Consider the following 9,429-nt stretch of genomic DNA (forward strand, 5'->3'; position numbering starts at 1 on the left):
CTGTGGCTTACTTGTGTCGTAATTCAGAGCCCGTCTCCAAGTCGACACATCACAGGGTGTCCTCCTCTCTTAGACATTTTGGTTACTAAAGACTAATTACTACAAATTTTGGTTACTAAAGACTAATTACTACAAAAAACACTGAGAAAACTCCTCAGACCTGGATGAGAATGAGCAAACTTCTTTAATGTGGTCAATCAGCCAACAACCTCCTAAGAGAAATTGCCAAGTTGAAAGTAACAAATGAAAACCCCAAAAAGAGCATGTCATGCAAAAATCAATCAAAAACTCTCACGACGTTCTTGCAAAAGTAAAAAACACCCACCTTCACCCGCGAGCCCCAGATATCTTCTCAATATATACCCTGGCGCTCCTAGCCTTCTCTTTGGTTCCCAGTATTTCTTGGAGTCCCACGGTGCCATATCACCTTATTTACCGGCATCACCTCCTATGTTTTCTAAATACACTGACCTAATTTCCCCTTATTTCCCATCACCTTTTTCCCATATGCCCATTTATGGATTTTCCTCCCCTTAGTTCTCAGGACCTAGGTCTGTGTCTTTTTCATTCTACATAACAAGTTATAGTTATGCGCTAAGGTCTGAGAACCATGGTCTTCTCCATTCAATATATCAATTTTACATTTGTTATTACAAACGTGCTCAAAAAGAACTTTACTTCCTGGTCAAAGTCACATTTGCCTCTCAGTCTTTTATGACAGAAGATATTGCTATCTTCTTCTGTATATGATTTTTACTGATTATAAGTCACTCTGTGAGTCTGGTTTATGTCACACGATATTATGTTAAAAGCTATCTATTCGTTATTTTGTACTGTTACTATTGCTAAGCTATGGCTGCTGTAATATTGCTTGTGTACAAATGGAGTTCTGCTAAAGCCTGCTAAATTTTTTATGATCTCAGCCCGTCTTTTTCCCTGGCTGGGCTTGCTGACATATCTCAATCTTCAGTTCCTCTATCTCTACTAAGTTACTCTTCTCTCCCCCTAGATCCTTCGCCTCCGGGTCAGTCAATTCATCCTGGTCGCGCCTTCCGGATCCTTCGTCCTTCCCCCTATCCAAGGCCTGTGCCTGCTGACGTCATGGCCGGCTATCGCCACTTCCAACTGCTTCATACGATACGAGCTCACTACGTTTCTGGAACAGCTCAGTTCTCCTGAACTTCCTGAGCATCCTTATCTGCTGTCCCATATTGTGAGAAATCCTCCTGCTTGCACGTCCTCCACTCAAACCCCTCTGGTTAAACTCGTGGACCAGAGAACTCAAACTGATGGCTGTCCTCATGCTAACCCTTACTCCCCTGAGCTTGGAACTCCTGGCTCTCCTCCTCCTCCCTCAGTACCTCCTTATGCCTATATTCGTCCCCTCTCTCCCACCTTTGCATTTTCTTCCTCCAATTCTAGCCCTGGATCTCCAGATTACACTCCTACTACCCCCCCCTTTACTAAGTTCTAATAATAAACATCTCCTCTTCTATCCACCGTCTGACTCGTGTGGTTATTTTATTCTCTAGTTATATATTACCTTAAGATTATTACAACATCTGGGGTTTATTCCCATGTGTCTTATGACTCCAATCATAATCCCCTTAAGGCATGTCACTCTGCTTTTAATGCATTCCTGGGTTCTGGGATTTTTCCACAACACTTGCATCTTATTTTTTCATCTAAAGCAGGATAAAGTCCTGACCTAAAGGGACTAAATTATTATATACATGTTATGTTGCTTTTAACTGGTTTTATTTACAGCAGCACTTTGCTGAACCACACAGCTGTAGGATCGGTTTATATTCTGCTTCTGGACATTTTATCAGATGCACCAAACCATCAATACCGTCTCTCTAACACATTGTATCACAAGTGTCTAGTACTGTTTAATATATTCTACCATACCTTAAATCTCACTCTTGGTTGAATGCAGATATGTGCCTCAAACCCATCTCTGTACTTAATTCCTACTGTCACAGATGCTCTCATCCACAGAGCAGAGGTCACAGTTCCAATAACCACACCTACCCTCCTCTGTTGTGTAAGTCTCAAACAGTGGGGTAGGCGGGCTCTGGAATTGCCAGTCTGCTGTAAGGAAAGCTGATTTTATCTTTGCTTTAACTTCCCATTACTTTGATTTTCTTGCATTAACAGAAACCCGGATATTCCCACAGAACACTGCTACACCAGCTGCTTTGTCCTCTGCCTATGCTTTCTCTCACCACGAGAAACAGGCAGGGGTGGTGGTACAGGTTTGCTGTTGTCAAAGAGATGGTGCTTTACCACTAGATTTACTGACATTTTTATTTTCTTGTGCGGGTCCCGAGGTGTGATTTCCCCCCTGTTGAGATTTTCACAGTTCTTCAGCCCTGCTTTTGTTGTGCAAACACCCCCATCACCCGTGAGGCCTGGTTCATTTGCATTTGGCCTGGTTCATTTGCATGGAGAATAAAGTCCGGCGTGAAATTCGAGTTGCTACTGCACTGGGCATTCCAATGTCCTCCTCTACCCACACAGTACCATCTTTTGCCATCTGGCTCAGACAGGGCTTCCCAGTACCACGGTGCATCTTCTGTGGAGGCATGTTGGGTTCTTGTTCCGTCTCAAAATTCACTTTTGTTGTTATAATTCATTGATGGCCAATGAAAATGAAATGACATCATTTTATTCTGTATGTGTACAAACATGTGAAAAGATGGACCATAACTTCACTCAGCTTATGACATTTGTGTACAAGCATACATTGGAGACTGAAGTGTTAGCAAGTTTTAATTTTATTCATGTAATTGTATTAGCAACTTTTGATTCTGTTTTCACACATTTTTTTATAAATAAAACAGACTATTTTGTATAGATAGGCCGTGAAGGTTTCCATGTCTAGATAGTCTTGTATAGATAGGAATTCTGAAGGTTTCCATGTCACACACAGAGGTTTGGCCTGCCTTGGATCTGAGCTACTCTGAGTGAACAAATGCAAATGTGCCAGGCCTCACAGGTGATGGGGGTGTTTGCACAACAAAAGCAGAAGAACAATGGAGCTGTACGGCTGCTGATAGGTGTGAGGTCCAGGGATTTTACGCAAATTTACGCATGTTTAATGAATCTAGTGTTACACCTCTTGTCTCATTTAACCACCTCCTCTTTTGAATTCCATGCATTTCAGTCACATCTCCAATCAACCTTGTTATCATTGTTGTTAACCACCCTCCTGGTCCCCTAGGAGACTTCCTGGAAGAAATGGACACACAGCTTAGTGTTTTCCTTTCCAATAGCTCCCCTCTGACGGTGCTTGGTGATTTCAACCTCCCCTCTGACAAGCTTCAATCTTCTTCCCACCTGACTCTTCTCGACTCATTCACCCTGACACTCAACAGCTACATCTCACAGTATGGATTCCCCCATTCCTTCATTGTCGCATTTCTCAACTGTAGCAACAGAAGAGATTTTACATCTTGTCCAGTCCTGCAATCCTACCACCTGCACATTGGATCCACTCCCTTCCACTATGCTCCAGACCATCTCACAAGACCTTCTGCCCTTCATTACCACTATCATCAATAGATCCATAGCATCTGGTCAGGTACCAACTACTTTCAAGAGACCAAGTGTTATTCTCATCCTAAAGAAATCTGCTCTGGATCCATCAGTAACTACAGACCAGTATCATCTTGTTTCTTTCAAAAATTCTTGAACGCATTGTCTATAATCAACTGTCTGTCTATCTCTCACAGAACAACCTCCAAGATCCCTTTGGAGGCCCTTTTGGATGTCTCTGAGAAAGTACATATTGCTAGATCACAAAGGAACTGTCATTCGTCCTTATCCTCCTTGACCTTTCAGCCGCATTTGATACGGTCAACCACAAGACTCTCTTGTCCACCCTCAGGAGTTTTGGTATTTGCGGATCAGCTTGGGGAATGGTTCATTACCTACCTGGAAGGAAGCTTATATCAGTTAACATGGAGGGGAGTGATATCTGCTCCACACAGACTCTCCACTGGTATCCCACAGGGGTCAGTACTTGGTCGTCCTCTTTTGTCCCTGTATACTCACTCTCTAGGTGAAGTTATTTCCTCACATGGGTTGTCTTACCACTGCTATTCTGATGATACACAACTTATCTTCTCTTTCCCGAACCCCGGATCTCAGCATGTCTGGCAGAAATATCATCATGGATGACTGCTCATTAGTTAAATCTCAATCCTAGCAAAACTGAACTGCTGATCATCCCAGGTGATTCATCCCCAGGTCATGATCTTGCTATATCCCTGCACAACGATCTGATTTCCCCTTCAGCCACAGCTCACAACCTTGGGGTAACCATGGACAATCATCTGTCCTTTTCCTCTCATGTTGCTAATGTGACTCCCTCCTGTCGCTTTCTTCTCTACAGCATTAGAAGCATTCGGCCATTTTTGTCCACACAGGCTGCTCAGGTACTTGTTCAGTCGCTTGCCATTTCAAGACTGGATTACTGCAGCACACTGCTGGCAGATCTACCTATGAACACAATTCGTCCTCTGCAAATGATCCAAAATGCAGCTGCAGGGCTTGTTTTCAACCTGCCAAAGTTCTCACATACCACCCCACTGCTGCTGAGTTACTGGCTATTTTCAAACGGCGGTTGAAGAGCTACTTATTCAGGAAACACTTTCAACTAGCACTTCTTTCCCTATCTTTTGCATATATTTAAAAAAAATAAAAATAAAACCTTTGACACTTTTTCACTGTAACTTTGAACAATGTTTTAAACTCATGGTATCTTAAGTATGTAACCTAGTGAACCAGCATTAATGTATCCAATGTTAGAGATTTAAGCACTTACGTATGTCACTCTCGATAAGGGCGTCTGCCAAATGCTGTAAATGTAAATGTAAATTCCCACTCAGCTACACTATTTAGGCAAATGTTTGTGCGCCCCTTACCATCAGTCATATGTAACTGTTAAACATCACATTTTAGATTTATTCCCCTTTCTTTGATGTTCTAATCACCTCCACTCTTCTCTTCTGGAAGGGTTTGCACTAGATGTTGGAGCGTAGCTGTGTGGATTTATGTTCATTCAGCACAGTGAGATCAGACGCTGATGTTGAGATGATGAGGAGACTCCAGTTCCAGTTCATCCCAAAGGTGTTCAGTCAGGGCTCTGAACAGGACACTCGAGATCTTCCACTCCAGCCTTAACCTTCACATCATGAAGCTCGCTCTGCATGAAAGCATGTTTGAGATTCTACACTGCATGTTGATACTGAACACAGCACAGCAATTAGAAGTTTTTTTCTCTGTAATGGTGTCAGTGTAGACAGTTTATAATATATAGAAGAGTCACATCTGAACATACTGAAATGTAACATGAGAAGGGTGAGTGAGCATTATGCCTTGAACAGGAGAACAATGTGAATGTTTTCCACAATGATCTAACAAAACCTTGTACAAAGCTTGTATTTTGAATATCAGTAAATGGGTGCAACAGGTGGACTGGAGTTTAATAGAGAAAGACTTCTTGTGCTTTATGAAGTTATGGCTTCATGTTGCTACGCAGTGTTAAGGTCATTATAGCCAGCCACAGACATGACTCTATGCAAATTCTTACCCAAAATTTTCTGCTCTTTTTTCCCTGAATTACAAGCACCAGCTTGGTGGACCTGGGGTTCAAACCCATGACCTTTCAATCAGTAGCCCAACACCACTGATCTACATCACATCACACCCAAAAATACACAAACAAAACCACAAACACATTCATTCCTGGCACTAAATTAAATTAAATAAAATTTTATATATATATTATAATTTTATATATATGTAGCGTCTGGTACAGTTCATTTAGATTCCAGGTCACAGGCACCCTAAACTTCGGCATCTAATCTTCAATCAACCGATGAGCAACCCAGAATGACTGGAGCCTACACAAAGACCAGATAACCCCATTTGGCTTCTCTGATTGAACTCATAGGGGCCCTCAAGCAGAACACACACACACACACACACACACACACACACACACACACACAAAACACAATGAGACATTCCTTTTACTAATAAAACAAGTAGATAAGATACTCTAAGATTCTTATTCTTATAACCCCGTTGTAATGTGTTTCTTCTGTTAAGGCTTGCCTGACTTAAAATTATTTGCTCCTTACTTTCCTGACAGGGGCGTATTTTATTCATGTGTCAGAAAACTACATTGTATTAAACATCAGTTATACTCTAATTACTGATCATGGCATGTTAATGTATACCTGTTCTAATGCTGTATGCCCCTTTAAGGTCTGATGTCAGAATGTATACGAAGCTATCATTTTCTTTTTACTTCCCTAATGAAAGTGCATTTTGTTTTGTGTTTCATTTTTATTTCTTTGCCTTTATAAGAACACAATATGGTATTAACATCAGTTACCCTTCGATTACTGATCTGTGTATGTAATGTACCGCTGCCTTTATTCCGTCATTACCCTTCATGTTTAGTATCCAAATGACCACAAAATTATCGGTTACTCGTTTTTCAAACAATGGTGTATTTTATTTGAGCACGAAAGGCGCCATACCGTCTTAATACACCTTGGATAAAACTTTAAAGTCATCTAAAAGTTTGATAGCTAAACCACGCCCACAGACACCTGAAACAAAGGGAGTTTTTCCCTCCAAAATCTTGGCCGTAGTATTGGCCATCTCCCCAAAGATGGGTGGAGTTCACAACCTTTAAATTGTCACAAACACCACCAACGACTAGACTCCATCTTCCTTCATAGAACTTCCAGCAAGCTCCACTCTCCAGAACCTCCAGGAAGAACGCCTGACCCCATTCTGACTGAGATTTCTCTGTTACATCCAGATTCTTGTGCCGCAAACCAACGCAAGTAACCGTTTCCTCTACCAATCAATTTAGATGCGTATTTTTAAGTAGGAATCTTTCATTGAATCATAAGGTGAATTTAAGTTTCTGTGACAATTTCCCAGTTAGGGTGTGATTAATTTTTGAGTCTAAGCTTGCCATTCCTTTCCTTCCTTTCTCTAATTTCTTCTTTCCAGTCTCCTCCTCCCTTTCCCCAATTTTAATTCCTTTTTTGTTATTCTGTTTTCATCAAAACAGCGTGCGGAGCGTAATGCAATCTAGGAGCAGTGATACACCAAACCTCCCTTATTGCAGTCGCACACATTTCTTCTGATTTTATTTTGGAGTAACGAGTAAAGAAGATGCTTATTGGAAATATAACGGAGTAAAAGTATACATTTTTACTTAAGTACGATAACGAAGTATTTTTACTCCGTTACATTACAACTCTGTTTATGACACACATAAAGATTTTGATTTCTTCCTGGTCTTGGACTTTCCTCCCTTCTGATCTGCTGATGTATTTATATTTCTTGTAGTTAGAGCAGGGTTGTCCGATCTTATCCCCAAAGGGTTGGTAATGGTGCAGGTTTTTATACCAATCAATCACACCTGAGATCATATCAACCTCACATTCAAATTTAGACTAAAGTCAGAAATCTTCTAGAAGACCAAATCAAATCCAAAGTTCTAGGACTTTTTTCATTACAGATTAAAATGATGGTAAACTCATCAGGCCACATTTAGTTGGGCTGGTTTTGTCATAACAAAAAAATGCTGTCATTCCAGTTTTAAACCTTTAACCCTTTTTTATGCAAATTATATGTAGCACCCTGAAGGCCCAGTCAATGTAGGTGTGTACAAAAAAATCCACTACAGTAAGCATAAAATAGTTTTAATATATATTTAAAATATATTTACCAAAGCATTAAAATAATTTGGGTCATCCACCGTGATCGGAAACAGCCCACAAGGACAAAAGATAATGGAGCTTCCTACAGGGAAGAGTAATTTCATGGCAAACTGTACAAACACAGCAACCTCGACCACATAAACCCAACATAAATCATTAGTGATACCCAGTCCAAATCAATACATCACTCAATTAGGCACACAAAACCTGTTGGGGCTCCATTAATCTCTGCCTCAGATTCCCAAAAAAGTGGTAGGAAGCTACCCAAGAGGTATAACCGAAGGGTACAGGAAAAACCCAGAAAATCAATGTAATTAAAAGGGGAAAAAATAAAAAATAAACAAAATCTTCTAAGCAACAATTAAACCAAATTACACAAACCGAATAATTCAAAAAGAAAGAAACTGGCTAGGGAATTAGCATACATTCACAACAGGGAGCAGTCAGTTTTACACATTCTAAAATACCCCGAGGGTGGCACGGTGGCTTAGTGGTTAGCACGTTCACCTCACACCTCCAGGGTCGGGGTTCGATTCCCGCCTCTGCCTTGTGTGTGTGTGGAGTTTGCATGTTCTCCCCGTGTCTCGGGGGTTTCCTCGGGGTACTCCGGTCCAAAGACATGCATGGTAGGTTGATTGGCATCTCTGGAAAATTGTCCGTAGTGTGTGATTGCGTGAGTGAATGAGAGTGTGTGTGCGCCCTGTGATGGGTTGGCACTTTGTCCAGGGTGTATCCTGCCTCGATGCCTGATGATGCCTGAGATAGGCATCTGGAGTGACCTGAGGTAGTTCGGATAAGCGGATATGAGTGAGAAAATAACCAGAAAATACACCAGGACTCCCGGTCCCACACAGCTACAAGCCCCCACCTGCCCGTCGCTAAGTGCGGCTTATTATCAATCTGTAATGGGGTTAGAGACCGCTTTCTAATTTCCCCACCCATCTTTATGTTACCTTGTTACATATAGTAGTCACAACTGAGGGAGATTTATTGTTGTGTTTTTGTTCTCCTCACAGGTATAAAAAGAGAAAACAGAAACTTCAATTTCTATTTCTATGTGAAACAGTGTGCTGGTATAGAACCACAGCTTAAAACATCTCAAATATGAATCTTGTTAACATTCTGACAGACGTAGCAGCATCAAAGCAGGCTAATAGGATTAGCATAAACATGTTTTGTGGCATAATATATGAGTATTTTGGAACAAATTATTCGACAAATTGTCTACCACGATGACAAATATTTGGAAAATCGTTGAGGACAATATTGATGGGTTATTGGTCATTCAGGACAATGATGAATGGGAACAGTGGTTTTACAGACTGGTGGTAAGGGGAACCTGCTCTGTCAGTGCATATAGCCGGTTTGTGTGATAATGACTAAATGATTTCAATCCATCAGTCGTGAAACTTCGAATTCTCCAAAGCCAGTGTGGTGCAGTGGCACCGATTCGCATGAACTTGCGCCTGCATTATCAGTGTGCAAACAAGTTGGCCTTTCAGCATTGTACAAATTAATATTCAGTTCTGTTTTTCTCTCTGTGGTGAATGTAGAGTTGCATTTTACTGACATGTTAAAACACTGGCCACTGAACACTGACTCCAGCTCAGCATTCAACACAGTTATTCCACACAGGCTCTCTGAAAAGCTCCTCACTCTTAAACCAACACCC

Source organism: Tachysurus fulvidraco, chromosome 18, assembly GCF_022655615.1.
Source record: "Tachysurus fulvidraco isolate hzauxx_2018 chromosome 18, HZAU_PFXX_2.0, whole genome shotgun sequence".
Classification (NCBI taxonomy): domain Eukaryota; kingdom Metazoa; phylum Chordata; class Actinopteri; order Siluriformes; family Bagridae; genus Tachysurus; species Tachysurus fulvidraco.